Here is a 17,844-nt window from a genome sequence, read left to right on the forward strand (position 1 = left end):
CTGTAGAGCTTTTCGTCATCGAAGCTTGTCGTTGATGGTTGTTCATGGCTGTTGGCGTACGTTAGCGATCCTGCTTAACTTGCGCCTTCAGAGAGAACCATCGAATAATAGTAGTAGTTTATATTCTTCTATCTATTTATTTTGTTAAACAAAATCAAACAAAAACTTAGCAAGCTTTTTCATTGAAAAAGAGAACTCCGAAGAAGAAAATATACCTTGATATTTTGGTAAAGTATAAAGTATGAGCATATGCACTACTATTTTTTTTTATTTTATTATTAAATTACATATTAGATGAAATAATTATATCAAATTTTATAGAAAGAAAAATAACATAGAAAGAGGGGTTGAGATATTGTGAGAAAATTTATACTTTGAGTAATGTAAAAAATAAAATAAAGATAATAAATCAATAATACCGAAAAATATTATTGATAAGTTTAAACACTAACCTCAGCTATAGAATAATATAACACAAGAATAAAAGTAGATGAAGATTTATTTTTTACATGAAAAAGAAAAATCAAAGTCATTGTTATAATGAGAGTACGGAAGATATCAACAATTCTAAATTATGGGTAACTTAATAACATGTACAAGAAACCAAAAAAAAGGAAGAAAAAAAAATATATAAATAAAAGATTTTAGTGTTGAGATATATAAAAAGGTAAGAGTTATTTGATTTTTCGAGATGAAATAGTTTTTTGAAATAATTCATATGGTCATGCTATATAGATAAGATCGCGTAACTGAAATATTATAATAGATAAAACTAAAACAAAAAATATAGACAATTGACATGATTCTAAGAAACAAATAAAAATATAAATAAATAATTTAAATTTTTATGTAGTAATTTTAATAAAAATTAAAAGTCAACTTTCATATTAAATACATAAAGGAAGGAGAATTTAATTTAATTGCTTATTGAAAGTGATACTAAAATAATAATTATTACATTTATTAGTAGATTTATGGTATACAACAAACAAACTTCTTTGTTAAAACATTGAACTAATTCAATACCACGCATTTAGAAAAATAATATAACAATATTCATATTATAGATAAACGCTAAATAGAACAAGTAAAATATTATATCCATACTTTCAATAGAGATAATATGATTTTATCCATACTTTAAATTTATTTGACAAAAATAAGTAAATAAATAATACTCAAAACATATTATTGATAAGTTTGAACAACGAGAGAATTTTGAGAAATAGTCACACAAGATAAAGTCAAGTTAAATTTTATGAATAATACAAAACTATATAAATTTTTATTTTATTAATATTGTAAGTTACTAAAAAATTTATGTCATAATTTGATAATACGAATTAGAATAATCAAGGAACAAAAAAGTATAAATTTTAGAAAAATATAGAAACAAAAGACTTATAAGTAGAATTATGATGAGAAATTCATACATATATTCATAATTGATATTATAATAAACAAAGAGTCATAAAGGAAGAATATTAAAGTAAGAAAGAATTCCAAGCGATATCATAAAATGTATATATTAATTAATTTTTTCATATAGGAAGTTTTAGTTATTAAATAGAAGAATATAACTCATAAATCCAAATTGAAAAAAGTAATATTACGGATACTTTATATTATATATCTATATATATATATATATATATTATATATATATATAATATACTGATTATATATATATAGGATGTGATTATTATATATATAGGATGTGTTTATTCAGCTTTAGTGCTTGAATTAGCGTGGTTTTAAGAAAAAGATTTCCCAAAATTTGATTAAAGAAGAAAGTCTCGACAGTTTTTATTCACCAGAAAATATTTTCAAAAAGAACTGTTTTTGAGAATTTTTCAAAAGGGATAATAGAAAAAATCTCTCGAAGTATCTCTAAGTCCTTTAACTACATTAAAAGAACAAATCAAAATTTCTTTGAAATGGTTTGAGGCTTATGCTGAATACAACAATTAGATTGTTCCTTTTTCTAAATCATGTTATGTTTCAAAAAATTTGGAAAAACCTCCTCCGAGAAGAAGTCCTCTCAGAACTTCCTCCGGCTACAAGGATTCTTCAACAAGTTATTGCAAATGCTTCAGTGAGTAGCTAATCCTTTAATTTAAAAAAATGAAAATGAGAGCTATTACAGGCTAAAGAATCTTAAGAAGTTATTTTGAACAATATAATTAATACAAATAAAATTTGACAAATCCCTTGGAATATTAGTTACAAACCAACTTCAGCATCCTACTAGTTCTAAGCCAGCAGATACCTCCACTTCTTCAATCCTTTGTTTAAACCTGTCATGAGACCCCTTAGAACTTTTCACTACGGAACTGTTCGGATCCACCAAGCTTAAAGACCATCCTAGTTTCTCTGACCTTTCAGCGTAGGATCCTAAATAATTGATGAAGAAAACCCTGATAGTTCAACGATACTCCAACTAAGGAGTTTCTGTCCATCTGTTCTCGCGAGAAACTGATTCGACCAAGACCAATTCGCAAGTCAGAGCAATTTATGAAAATCCTTCCCTTAGAAATTAACCCTGTCAGAACTCGGATCTTACAACTGCGTCAGCCCCAAAGACTTTACTATTCTAGAGCTTACCCATCCTGAATGTAGCCTTTAGAAGAGAACAACGATGTTATGCAAACCAACCTAATAATGCCAATAATATCTAGAATGGAAAATAGATGAGGTTGTTCTGAATTAATATTTTTGGCCAAATTACAAGCAAATGCTTATGTAGCCACTGCTACCGAACTTCTTCATAACTGTTCTCGACCAGCTTACTACCCATGTCTTAGTAGCAGGTTTCCACAGGTCAAACTTAAAATGATGGTGAGGATACCCATTTAGCAAAGAAGATAAGAACCAAATTCTCTTAAGTGTGCCGAGTTGATTCACGGGAAACCAATTTTAAGGCATGGCCTTTAACCATTCCTCTGAATTCAACCAACACCTTATTTACACCATTATCAAACTTTCATAGGGTCCAGGTATCTTTAGGGAAAGATCTTCTGAGATACTAAAACCATAGTGTAAACCCTTTCTGAGTTTCAGATGGTATAAGGATTCTTTTCTTACCCGATCTACGAGATAAGCCTGATGGAAATATCCCATATTGAAAGGAAAATTCCTGACACGGTCTACATAAAGTCTCTTAAGGGATTTGAGTTAAAGAAGAACTCCAAAATGCAACATTCTGGTTGATATTTATTCCTTAACGAACAAATCACTATGGCCAACTCACCGTCCTCATTCAACATGTCCGCTTCAAAATCTGTCGACATGATAAGATTATTTGAGACATATTAGCCAAAGTAAACAAGGACTCCCGAGATCTAGGATAGTTTCTGTGAACAATTTTGGTTAAAACCACCTTGTTAGCAAAGCCTCACTAAAGCACGAAGCAACCAAGGGGATATGGAGATTACAAAATATAGGCTCTTCTGCACCCAAGGTTTAGGAAGTACCAAGACCATTTCTCTTCTAAACTCCAAAACCTTTCCCAGTAAAAATAAATTTCAACAACTTCCAAACTCCCAATTCTGGCAACAGGTTTCAAATGCAAACAAACCAAGCCATATAGCCACAAATACTGCATAGTTGTCTAAAAAGTTAGAATCTTGATTAGATGAGTCTGTCTTAACCAGGATCGAACAACTTTTATAGAAGATAGCGGACACTTTCTGAATGTTTGCTGTTGATGAAGCTATGAACAGCAATTTAACCAACTCGAAGATGATCACACAATTCATCTTCATCCCAATCTAGTCAAGAGGAACTGCAATTAATGTACTCTCCAAAGAAAAGATCTTCTTCTTGAAATAATAAGCCAATCTCTCAAGATTCTTGAGGCAAAGAAGTATTACTCTCGAGCATTTCAAACGAACAATAGATAAGCTCCACATATCTTCCTCTAATGTCATTTACCATCATCCTCAAGTTGCCAATGACGTTACAATATATTATGATTATCCTCAGATAGACTTCCCTTCCCAAAAAACCAACGGTACTAATCTATCGCAATGATTCTCCAAACTGAGATAGCATCCTTAAGGAAGAAATTCGAGAAATTAAGGGCTAAACAAAATTAGACCGTCTTGTTCTCCAACAACTCTCCTATACCAAAACCTTAGAAGTAGCCAAACCAACTGATGTTAAAACAGGTGAACAAGAAGTTTTTTTGCAAACCACCTCTCCAGAATCTCCATAAGAAAATGGCATATGAGGAGTCATTCTTAATTGTCAATAAGTCCTTTACTTGGATATCATCGCCTTATTTGATACAGGTGAGATCTGAACTGCATACAAGAAGGCTCTATTCAACCAAAATTCTTTGAAAAAACCAAAGAAGGTCTTAGAGCTGCTAACGGCGGGAAACTAGGAATTAGCTTCAAACTCTCCAATGTGTTGAAGTTAGAACCTTTCGAAATTCTCTCCATTGTCAGCCTCAAGTTCTTTCATATTAGTAAAAGACCTTACTAATCCAGTTATATTAGGAACTCCCTTTATCGAAGAGCTCATACCATTTATGGTAAGAAAACAAGGAATTCTAATCAAACGCATAGGAGGTAGAACTTTTCTTCCTTTCGAATAGACCTCCAATGGCAAAGTTCTTGTCTCTACCATAAAAAGTAAAGAAGCACAGATTAATTTTCTCAAAGAGGAAGTAGCCTTCCAAAGGTTACAACAGCAGCTTCAAAATTCTTCTTCTCCAATCTAAGATAAAAATTTTAGAAACCAAATCCAGGAAGAACTTTGTGCTGACTTAGCCTACAGCCTTTTAGAATCGCAAGAGACACATGGTTAGGCTCCCTTACGAACCTGACTTTGATGAAAAAACAATCCCCACAAAAGCTCGTCCTATTCAGATGAATCACGAGCTAACCATTCATTGTCAAAAAGAAATCAATGATCTTCTTGAAAAACGCATCATCTCTCCAAGCAAATCCCCTTGGAGTTGTGCTGCCTTTTACATCAATAAAAACTCTGAAATAGAAAGAGGTGTCCCTCGATTAGTCATCAATTATAAACCTTTGTACAACGCACTTCGCTGGATTAGATACCCTATTCCAAACAAAAAGGATTTACTTCAAAGGCTTTATGCTGCAACTATCTTTTACAAAATTTGATACTAAAATCAGGTATTTTGGACAAATTCAAATAGATACCCAAAGAAAGGTATAAAACTGCCTTTATGGTACCATTTGGACAATACGAATGGAATGTAATGCCATTTAGGTTTAAAAATGCTCCTTCCGAATTTCAAAGGATAATGAATGATTATTTTTAATTCCTTTTTACTAAATTTTATTATTGTCTATATTGATGATTGTTTTAGTATTTTCTATTAGCATAGATCAACTATTTTAAACATACTTAAAGGTTTTCGTTAATGTTATACAAAGAAAATGGATTAGTTTTATACAAAAACTAAATATAGTCTTTTTCAAACCAACATCCGATTTCTTGGGCACAATATTGAGCAGGGAACCATTGTCCCTATTCAACGATCCATACAATTTGCTGACAAATTTCCTGACCAAATTTTAGATAAGACCCAGCTTCAAAGATTTTTAGGATGTGTTAATTATGTATCGGATTTCATTCCAAGCCTTAGAAATTTGCTAAAACCCCTCCATGATAGGTTGAAAAAACCTCCACCTCCGTGGACTTCAGTCCACACCAACGTTATCAAAGAAATCAAGTTGAAAGTCAAAAACCTTCCTTGCTTATCTCTCCCTGATCCTTCTGCATTCAAAATAGTTGAGACTAATGCATCATACATTGGTTATGGTGGTATTTTAAAGCAGAAAAAAGATGAGAAGGAACAAATTATTGCATTTGCATCAAAACATTGGACTAATTCCCAACAATAGTATTAAAAAAAATTTAGCAATTGTTTTATGCATTTCTAAATTTCAAGCTGATTTATTAAATTAAAATTTTTTGTTAAGAATTGATTGTAAAACTGCAAAATTTGTTTTACAAAAGGATGTACAAAATCTTGCTTCTAAACATATATTTGCTAGATGGCAAGCTATTTTATCTATTTTTGATTTTGATATAGAGTATATCAAAGGGAGCTCAAACTGTATTCTGGATTTTCTTACCAGAGAATTCTTGCAGGGAAGATAGATAAAACGCCAAGAAAAAAGAAAGCCGATATTTCAGATCCTCCAGTACCTGCTCTTCCTCCAACAGAGGAAAATATTACTGAAACAATACCCAAACAGTTTGATACAAATGTTGTTTCCACACAACAAATAATTTCAGTTGCCTCCAAGCAACTCCCAAAAGGCGCAGCTGGCCCAAACCAGCCCAAATAAAGAAAGCCATCAGACTACGCCATGAGTAGAGTCCCCCAAGTTCGTATGATAGAAAGTTCAGGACCAATCTCAATTTCCAGTCCAAAAAAATGGGCAAACCTAGTTGAAGAAGAAGAGTCTCAAGAATCTCAAGCTCAACTAGCACAAACCATGTCTTTTCCTTGGACAGAAGAAGAATTCATGCAATGGCAACAACTCATGGGCTTTAAAGATCAAATGACCATGCCTGCCTTATTTAAAAAACAATTAAGAAATCAGTATCAATTGTATAAAAATTATTGTTCCAATGTAGCGGCACATAGCCACGCATCTTCTTCCAACTTCGTGGCGGCCCAAAGTTACACGGCCTCTTCACTTCCTGTGGCTGCTAGAAGCACCGCACAAAAAATATTGGAGGCTAAAAGCCCCATTGCAGGTACAGGGTGTCCATCCAACATCCCAAAGACTACAACCAGCAGGTACTTTCTTCATCAGTGCCACCAAGGGGACCGGAAGCGAAGCCCCTAAAAGATTAGGAGAAAATTAAATGGATGCAAGGACAGGAAGCGAACAACAAGATAATTAAACCTGCAGAAGATACAGTTAGAGTGCAAGCAAATAAATTTATGGGGCAGAGCCGACCATGTAAATAAAATGCGATAAAGTAAATTAGGCGGTTTAACCGACCATAATGCAGAGTAATATAAATGTAGACTTGGGCAAGAGTAAAATAAATATAAACTTGAATATTATTGAAACTGAAAAATTGATAATACAAGTTAAAAACTTATATTAATATAGTAGAGAGAGAGAGCTCTAACCAATTCTAGAGAGAGGAAGAGAATTCTTTCTCAAATGGTAGTGTAAGGTGTGTGTCTTACAAGTGATATGGGGGGCTATTTATAGCCAAAAAAGTAAAAATTATATAGTATTTTCTAATGTCATTCATGATGTCATTAGGAGTAAGTGCTAGCTGATGTCATGGATGATGTCAGCTGTGATATCATTGTGATGTCATGCTGATATAATTTCTGATTAATTTTTCAGGACATTAAATCAAGCTCTTCTTCTTCTTCTTCCTCTGATGATTTGTCAGACAAAGCTGCTTGATTTTGTTGACCTGAAATTTGTGTCTTGAGGATATCAAGAATTTGCTCCATTTGCTGAATAAAATCGAACCTGCTGCTGGAACCGGCTAGTTGTGCACTTGCAATGGACTTTTGTTGTAAAAATAAAATTTGAGCAGCATCTATTATAGCTAGATACTGCGGATGGGATAGAAACCACTTGTCTACCGCAGGTACATAGGTTTCGGATGAATCCCACATTTGATACCATTTGCAGTGTCCTTGGAGGGCTAACCACGGTAGTCCTTTATGTCCTTCTGGCTTGTGGAAGGAAAACTTCTAGGAGTATATCCATGGGATATGAAATCGGTGGGAAAATTGGAGGAGTATGGGTATTTGCTGTTCACTAGAAAACCTATGACAGAAATAATCGTATCCTTCTTGTAATGGTGTTGGGAGGATTTCAGCTCTATGACCATATACAGGCCACCATTGATGTATAAACCACTGAGGGAATTCAGAGCTTAATTGTTTACTCCAGAGGATGAACCATGAATGCTTTCCAAGTTGGTTTTGGAAGGTGAAAGCATTCATCCACGCTGCCTGGTAGTTATAGTAATTGTAAAATTGTGGATCAAAAGGCTGAGAAAGTCTTTTGTATTTGGCTGGATGGGTTCCCCATTCTTTTGGTGAGATTATTTTGTTAATCCACACCATAGTATGTGTGACATATGATTAGGTTTGCTTTTCTTTGTGGGGCTTAAACAAGCAGGATCTGGTATCTGTGAGAATAAACTCATAATATTTTTGGGTATGTTCGTGGGTGTTTTGAATGAAATTGGCTGAAGGGCTAAGTATTTTCTTAGCTACCTCTTGGGGGTTGGAAGGCCAGAACTCTGGTTCAATTTGAATGAGTGGGTAAACACTTTCGTTCTTAATATAAGTGGGATCCTCGGAGGAGGAGCCTATATATATATATATATATATATATATATATATATATATATATATATATATATATATATATATATATATATATAACACAAAATAAAAATTATTAAAAATATTAGTATATTTTAAAAAAAAATTAAAAGACTTATTTTTTTTTATATTTTTGTTGAATTCAAAATTATAATTTAACCAAAGAAAAAAGATATTACAAATTTTTAATTACAAGTAGAATGCAAAAGGAGAAGACTAATCAAATATTACAATAGAAAAGACTGTATAAAAAGAGAATGATAAAGATAACATTAGAATATTTATAATTTATATTAATTAATACAAATAAGAGGTAAGTAAATAACACATAAAAAAATATTGATAAATTTAGACCATTAAAGAATTTAAACAATAAAAATAATAAAAATATTTTCATAGTAAGAAAAAAAATGTGTGTGTGTGTATATATATATATATATATATATATATATATATATATATTATTTTAGAAAAATAGACCATTATATTATATATGTTATCTTTATAGAAAAATAGTTACAAAATATTAAGCCAATTGACAAGTTAATAAAACGTCACCTTAGTAAATATTTAGTACTAAGTACTTGCTAATTTTATAAAAATAAAATAAGAAATAAATATCTTATTTAATTACCATATAATGTGTATCCTTTAATTATATAAATTTTGTTATATTTCTGCACACTGTACTAAAAAATGAAATAGCAACTAAAATTTATTAAGTAATATGATATATTATATCATAATTTCATAAGATTCTTTAAGTTTATCCGCGCATGGCGCGAGGTATAACACTAGTTATAATGGTGGGCGATGTTTCAAAATTTATTTTCTTTTCTGACGCCTAAAGCTCAGGAATTAGGATAGCGAATATATATATATATAAAAATTTTATATATTTTTGTGGCTACATGATATAAATAATTTCGATCGCGGGCTAAAAATAATCTTTTGAAAGTACGACGAGAAACCAAGAGCTTTTGGCGGTTTATTTTACAATTTTCTTAATTTTAAAAGCTTAAAAAACATATTCTAGTTTATCCTTGTCATTCATAATTTCTTATGACTATAGTTTTGAATTATTATCTGTTCACCTCAACAAAAACTGTAATCTAGTCTTAGTGCTATACTCAAGCGGATTATATATTTTTATACAGAATAAAAATATGCACGCAAAAAGTAGCAATAGTAATATTTAACGAGTGATTAATGCAAAAATAGTTGTAAACTTTGGTAGATAGATCCAATTGCATAATTTTTTCTTATATGCCAAATCTTATTAGATAGAATTATTCAGATATTTATATTAATGGAGTAGGTAGATAGCAATTACCTACACATTAAATCATTTAGTCCCGGACATGCATGTTGTGCATTTAATTCTTAGACTATATTTTAAACTTTACTACCTCTGACAAATTTAATTCTGTGGAATCTTCGAGGCAAACATTTAGACCAATCAGTATGTGTACTACTTACACTATTACTTTATCAATTTATGTTCTAGCAAATCAAATGGAAGGTAACAGGAAATGATTGACATATATTTTACATTAAAGTAACTAAATTTAGGAAATAATAATATTTTAATAGGTGGATTAAAGTAACTTAAGGAAGAAGTATGCATGGCGGCTGAACTATAAAAACAAAACCAGAAAAAGGAAGATCACCAGTTTTGCATTATGAGTTGAGTTCACAACTTTAGGAAGAAAAAGATATTGTACATTGTGGAAAGCATGATTAATGGAGATATACCTAAAACCTTTTTTGTTTTTATCTGCTAAATTTTAAAGAATTATAATACAAGAAAAGGTTAGGAGGAACAGATCTTAGTTGCATATAATTAAAATCATTACTTACTGATTTTTTTTGGGAGAAATTCAAAAATAGCCAGATTTACAAGTGGTCGTTCAAAAATAGCTCAGTTTCAAAAGTAATCGAAATCTAGTCACTTTTCATGTAAAAATAAATCTGAGCGAAAATACTGTTCAAAGCCCGAAAAATACACCAGTATATTATGCTGGAGTTACAAAATAAGTATACTTGAACTCCAGCATATTATACTGGAATTCCAGGATAAGTATGCTAGAACTCCAGCATAATATGATGGAGTTCCAGCATAAGTACACTAGAATTTCAGCATAATATACTGGAGTTCCAGCAAAAGTATACCGGTCGAGTATAATATGTTGGAAGTTCATACACAAGTGCTCGAATCTCCAGTATATTATGCTGGAACTTTCCGTGTGTTGGAGTTCCAGCATAATATGCTGGATGTTCATACAAAGGTGCACCGAACTCCAGTATATTATGTTAGACCGGTCTCTATTGCAGCAAAATAGTGGCTATTTTTTATTGACTTGGTAAACACTGGCTATTTTTGAATGACCGGTCCGAAAACTAGCTAGACCGTGCTATTTTTACGATTTTTTTCCTAACACAAGTTGATGGTGGGGGAAATTAAAAATTCTATTATCGTACAAAGACTATGTGAGCTTGAACTATGAATTGGAGTCTTCTTAGTTTTTCATTTTACCTTTAACGGCATGCTTTTATAGCATTGCAGAATCTCAAGTTCCAAAAGATTTTCTTTCTTCGTTGTATTTGCCAACAAAACATGGAAACTATAATGTATAATCACTCTAAAAAATAATAACCGAAAAATATTTTTTTTGTATATTAGTTTATAATATGCATATCTTATACAAAATTAGTGTATATTTTTTTTTTTATATATAACTAGCATATATAATTGGGAAACTTACACAAATGTTCCATATAAATCTCAACTTACCAACCTCTAACCATTAGTCATAGACTTACCAAAACTAGCCAACAAAAATTGAAAACCCAAATAATAGGGTTCTTTCTATCAAAGAATCACATGCAAAAATCACCTTCCATATTTTTAAGCGTAATTAGCAACATTAGATACAAGACAGAAAAGAAATTTCATGGACGGGGTAGCAAATAAGGTGATGAAATATAAAAATCTATACAATATTCCAAAAATTCTAAACAAAACAGGAACTTTTTCAATGGGTATAGTTGAAATTCATCGAAAATATATAGATAAGTCAATATACAAAATTTGAGGAAGATTGGAGGTGATTTGGACTAGTTTTGTATCAAAATTCTTAATTAAATCGAGTTCAAAAAAGTCTTCTGCGACACACGTATCAAACATGTATCACGCATGTATCTCACACACAGGTTTACATGGATATACACGTGATACACAATTGATACAAATATGATACATATATGATACACAAATGATACACATATCATTTTTTTTCATGTTCAGCTTTTACTTCGAATTTTCAATTCAAACCACCTCAAAACTTCACCAAATCATCCCAAAAATGAGATTCAAGCTCCTTAAGTTGCGCTCAATCTATTCTAATAACACCCACTCAAAACAAAGCAAAAATTTTATATTTTTTTGCTACAAATAGCTAATTGGCTAATTTGGCTAATATTAGTAATATTTTATCAATTGGCCAACTTTTGTAATGAGTTACTTATAAATGGACATAGCTGGTAATTCCGCTATATAATTATTATTGTCGACCGGCTGAATGTATAATTATTATTGTCGACCGGCCGAATGTATAACTTTCCCTAATAACTTTCAATCACTTTGCCCAATGGGCTTCTAACGATACCATCAAGGAATTTTTACCTCCTATAGCAAAGGTTAACACCTTATTTATTTTAAATAAATACCATTTAAAAAAAATTATATTCTATAGATACCTTTTAAGGTTTATAGCAAATTATTTAATTTTGGTTACCTCCTAGTCCTAAACCACTAAATACGCTAATCAGTTACACCATTTTCTTTCTCTCTCTACTTTGATACATCCCATTGTAAAACGTAACCCTTTATCTTAATACCCTCCAGAATTTCACTACACTTATCAATTGCGAACAGTCTCCTCGTCGGAAAATTCTTTGGCTAAATTCATCGGATCTTCACCGGCAGGCAAGCAAAAAATCACAACCCAAGAAAACTAGATAAGTTCAAACGGAAACGTGCTCTCCGTAGTCCACTCTCAGAAAATTCTGGAGAAAGATCATTGTGTGAATATAAGGCTCTAAATCATTGTGAGTGACAATAGGGACACAATTCTTGAAAGTCTGAGGATCAGTTCTGCCATTCAAACCCCATTGCTCCAAATATTCTGTCCCTCCATTCTGTTCCAGTATCTTTTTAACTGTCTCTTCTTGAATTTTTAAGTCATTCAAGGGCTTGTTTGTATAATCATGGGTTCTTTATCCCTATGGAGTGTATTGTTTAGATCTCTCATTCTTTCAGATAGAGGTTCGAAATCAAAGCAACGGCCATGGAAATCAAGCCCTAGGAGTGGAAAGGCCTCATCAAAATCGACGGTGTTCCGATCGAGTAGTCCAGCCTGAAATCCTCCTTTACAAAGCTTTCGAACCAATTCTCCTCTTAGGCCGCCACAGATTCGCCGGAGTGGCTTCATGTATTTCATTGTATTCATTGTTTTTTTCATTGTAATTCAATGTATCTCGCTGTATTCCGTGTATTTCATTGTATTCACTGTCTTTTTTTTCATTGTATTTCAATGTATCCCGCTGTATTCTATGTATTCATATGTTTTTTCAATTAATATAATTTATGTATTCAGATGTATTATATAATTTCTCTGAAGATTGCTATGTTTTTGGGGGTTTTCCAGTTGAGAATCTTTTTTATAACCGGAAATACAAATTTTGTGTGTTATAATTGAGTTTGTTGAGTTATATTAGTAGTCTATTATGTTAATTGATACACTTTCCGTTTTATAACAGTGTAATCCCTTGTTTCACGCTGTGAATACAGTCGAATACAGTAATCTGTCCAGCTGTAATCCCATGTTTCACGCCATGAATACAGTTGAATACACTCGAATACAACAACTAATTAGCTGGACTTCCCTGATTGACGACTATTTTCGCTATTGTATTCATGAATACAATAGCTTAAATACATCAAATACATCATATAACCACATAAAAGGTATCTATAATCCGTAATATAGCAAATGGTATCTATAGATGGCTAATTATTACTAAAAGATAGTGCTTTATGAAAATTTCTCTACCATCAATGACCCATCACTGAAAGGCCTTTCGAATGAAATATATTGATGGCCTAGTAACCAACCACCAAGATGTAACAATTTGTAGTAAAAATTGCATGGGGTGCCCTATTTGGTCGCCCCCATTTAACCTATACCCATTTTTTTAAAAAGTTTTAACTTGGACCCACTTTTTAACAACTTCAGCCCCCTTTCTCCTCCTCCTTCGTTTTCTTCTTCTTCTTCTTCTTCTTCTTCTTCTTCTTCTTCTTCTTCTTCTTCTTCTTCTTCTTCTTCTTTCTTCTGCTGTTGTTGGTGCTGCTATGAAACTTAAGTTCATGGGACGATTGCCATAAATATGTTTATCAGATTATTTAAAAACAAATTATAAATAATTATGTAAGTTAGTAGACAATAATTTGTGAATATTTCCACTTACATAAGTTAGTAGACAATGATAATTCTGTTCTTTTCACGCTTATTGTTTCCAAAATTTATGATTTAGATACTGTTGGCAATTTGATTATTTATCTAGTATGTTAGAAAGCTTTTTCAAAAACCTCAGCTTATATAGTGCTGAAGTTTTTACAAATGAACTAAATAACTTCAGCATCTTCTGCTGAAGTTTTTTAAAAAGCTTTATGACAAAACTAATGAATCCAGGACAAAAAATATTTTAGCTTTTAGTGCTGAAGTTTTTACAAATGAACTAAATAACTTCAGCATCTTCTGCTGAACTTTTTGAAAAAGCTTATACAGGACAAAAAAACTTCAGCTTATTTAGTGCTGAAGTTTTTATAAATGAACTAAATAACTTCAGCATCTTCTGCTGAAGTTTTTGAAAAAGCGTAATGACAAAACTAATGAATCCAGGACAAAAAAACTTCAGCTTTTAGTGCTGAAGTTTTTACAAATGAACTAAATAACTTCAGCATCTTCTGCTGAAGTTTTGAAAAAGCTTATCCAGGACAAAAAAAACTTCAGCTTATTTAGTGCTGAAGTTTTTAAAAATGAACTAAATAACTTCAGCATCTTCTGCTGAAGTTTTTGAGAAAGCTTAATGACAAAACTAATGAATTCAAGACAAAAATACTTCAGCTTATTTAGTGCAATTACAAACAAAAACTTCAGCAAATAGAGAACAAAACTTCAGCTACTATACTTAAGTTCAGCAATTACAAACAAAAACTTCAGCACACTTGGTTCAGCACACTTGCTACTTCAGGCCCGTCTACTAGAATGCTGAAGTTTTGCGTGATTGCCTTTGCTACTTCAGCCCTGTATGCTGAAGTTACGCGAAAAAGTGGGTACGCTTGCAATTTTTTCTGCAAAGCGGGCACAATTTAAAACGTGACCCAAAAAGCGGGTATAGATGCAAATGCCCCTAACTTCATATGAACTGAACGTAAGGAGCAGGTGGAAAACCTCCAATTTATTTTGAGAAAGATCTACCAAATAAAGTTGAAATGGAAGAGATAGACCTAGTCAACAACTTGTTTTGTACAGTGACAATATAATGGAGACAGGCAGGTATATGAACTGTCTATCTAACATTTGAAGCACACTAAAAAGCATTTCCTTGCATATGAAAAGAGTCTAGACAGTATTCATTATTCATTTGTATCATTTGAGCTTTTGCTTAGGATTTCAAGATACTGTCTTTTTTATGTTGATCGATCAATCTCGCCCTGTTCAAGTGATCATCCCGAGCCCATTATCTTAAATATTATTGGTAATGGGCCTAACATTTAACAACAGTCCAAGGAAAATAACACTGCATTGTTGCTCTCAAAATAATAGCAAAAAATATAGATTTTTTGTATATATATACGTTTTTGTATGTTATATACAAAAAATATACAAAATTTATGACTATTGTGGCTATCAGATGTAAACAGTTTCAGCCACGGGAGTGATCTTTGCCCTTTAACGTACCCATATCATGTAGTTTTTGTTTTTTCTCATCAAGATCAAACTTGATGTGAATTCCATGATTTACTTATATTCTCTTCATCTTGGTTATATAAATATACAGACAGGATCGGAAATGTTACTACATACAATTCAATTCCCAGATTTTGTTGACCAAAAAAATAAAATATCCCAGATTCTTGAAAAACGAATTAAGGAAACGTGATTACATAGGGATCAGGAGAGCTTGAACAATGATATTTTTTTTTACAGTCGGGAGAACAAGTAAAAATGAAATAAAAATCTGACAAAAAATTATGATATGCCTATAAATGAAAAGAGGCAAAGGCAAGTCTTGGAGCAACTGTAAAGTCGTTTCCTTGTGACCTATAAGTTACGGATTCGAGCCGTGAAAGCAGCCACTAATGCTTGAATTAGGGTAGGCTGTCTACATCACACCCCTTGAGATGCAGCACGTCCCGGACCCTACATGAACGCAAAATACCTTGTGCACCAGGCTGTCTTATAAATGAAGAGAGGTATCAACATCAGAGTTTTCAAATATACGGTTTGCACTAAAACCTGACCAAAAAGTTCGCGTCTTCATAGCTCTAAAACCTGTTTGATTGCTGTTATTCAAGCTAAGTCCAAGTGAAAGATGATCCTTTTCAGATGGAAAAATTACCATTTCATCATGTTGTAATTCTTGATTCTGTGCAGGAATACAATTCTTGGTTGAAATATTCATCACCTGAGGTTCTGGGAACAATTTGAGTGTCTTGTCTTCTCTTTGTTCTCTTGCTTTTTCCAATTGTCTGAATCTTTCTTGTAATAATGCAATTGAAGGACCTGCAATATTATTAGTATCATTATTCGGCCTTTCCATCGATCGAAAGACTGCTTTAAACAAAATGGATATATAGAGGGGAAAAAGTCTAGAGATCAAGAACAGCTTCAAAATGTGAATACTTATGTTGATTTTGCCTTAGTTTGTGCATATATATATAGGAGAATGGCTAAGTTTTTTTGTGTTGGTTTATTGAAATTTCAGAAATGACGTATTAAGGAGGCAAGAATCAGGCGACTAAGGAAGAAAATCCAAAAAGAAATGTTTAGAATGATTATGTTAAGGTAGGCTGTTTTGATTTGGAAGGGGAGTCTTGGCGTAACTGGTAAAGTTGTTGTCATGTGACCAGGACGTCACGGGTTCAAGTCGTGGAAATAACCTCTTGCAGAAATGCAGAGTAAAGCTGCGCACAATAGACTCTTGTGGTCCGACCCTTCCTCGGACCCCGCGCATAGCGGGAGCTTAGTGTACCGGGTGTTTTTTTTAGGCTGTTTTGATGTGAGTAGAAGGCAGGAGGACTTTTTAGAAGAGGAAAATGGTGAGAAGAAATGTCCAAATATGATGTATGTAGTACTTGGAATATTGTGTTTGAAGGAATAAAGGGTTAGGTATTGTTACGTCGGTATGTTTTTTTTATATATTTTTGTTGAGGCATTGTTTGTTTTATTAATTATGTCTTATGATTTCAACATCCAAATTTTTGAATAGGGGAGGAGAAAGCCATGCAATAAAGACAAATATTGTAGTGGTCATCTTTTATGGAGTTTTTGTTGGTGTGAATGAACTTTCCCTTTCTCATTTTCGTTTTCCTAATGTGGGGAGAATCCAACCAAACATTACTAGAACTTCCCAGAGATAAAGAAAAAACCAAACAAAACATGAATCTAAAGGAACATCAATGTATTAGTCAGAAATAGCATTCAAGGGCAGGGTCTAAATGGTCAATAAAAGGGGATGAAAATCATCAAAAGCAGAGATTAAGTAATTTTTTTCCATCTACCTTAGTTTCGGTGGACAGATCTATCCAGTACCAGTGGAGAAGCCAATAATTTTGCTAAGAGTATTCAAGATTTAATATATATGTATAAAAAGTAATATCTAACCTATATAACATATATACTATATAGTTATCCGGCGAATGGCGTTCGTTATTGCTCCACCCCCAATCGATACTTGTATTGGTAGAAGATAACAGAAATCCAATAATGTACCCATATCATATGATGCTTGTATGATGCATACAGCAGTATTAAGTAAAACGAATAAATGATATGGCACTGAAAGTTGAGATCGGCTACCAAATAACTAAAGAATAAAATTACATTAAAATGCTCATTCAGTAGCGACAATATATATTACGTAATATAAGACAAGATTTGGCATGCATGATTTGGACCTCTTTGAGCCACGCTATTCTGTTGGTACTATTTCCACGTAGTCTAACAAAGTTACAGTAAACTTCTTCTACTTTTCTTTTTCGTTTTTTTTCTTTTTTGGATTTCCACTTTGTTAGGTTTTTTTTTTATATCCATCAGAACCTTATCATGTCACACAAGTTGTATTCATCATATCATCTCAAATATTTGGCATCTGATAAGTGTTGAATAAACACATTGAATGTAACCCGACGTGAGATA

The 17,844-nt window shown here is 32.3% G+C and overlaps 1 long non-coding RNA gene across 1 annotated transcript; it reads right to left on the minus strand.

Annotated features, from left to right (window-relative positions):
* Positions 1–5,448: 5,448 nt before the first annotated feature.
* LOC109210664 lies at positions 5,449–7,179 on the minus strand. Its single transcript, XR_002065591.1, has 3 exons — positions 7,133–7,179; positions 6,117–6,835; positions 5,449–5,754 (listed from the first exon to the last, which is right to left on the minus strand). It is a non-coding gene; the product is annotated as an uncharacterized LOC109210664 (long non-coding RNA).
* Positions 7,180–17,844: the final 10,665 nt, after the last annotated feature.

Source organism: Nicotiana attenuata, unplaced genomic scaffold (genome assembly GCF_001879085.1).
Source record: "Nicotiana attenuata strain UT unplaced genomic scaffold, NIATTr2, whole genome shotgun sequence".
Taxonomy (NCBI): domain Eukaryota; kingdom Viridiplantae; phylum Streptophyta; class Magnoliopsida; order Solanales; family Solanaceae; genus Nicotiana; species Nicotiana attenuata.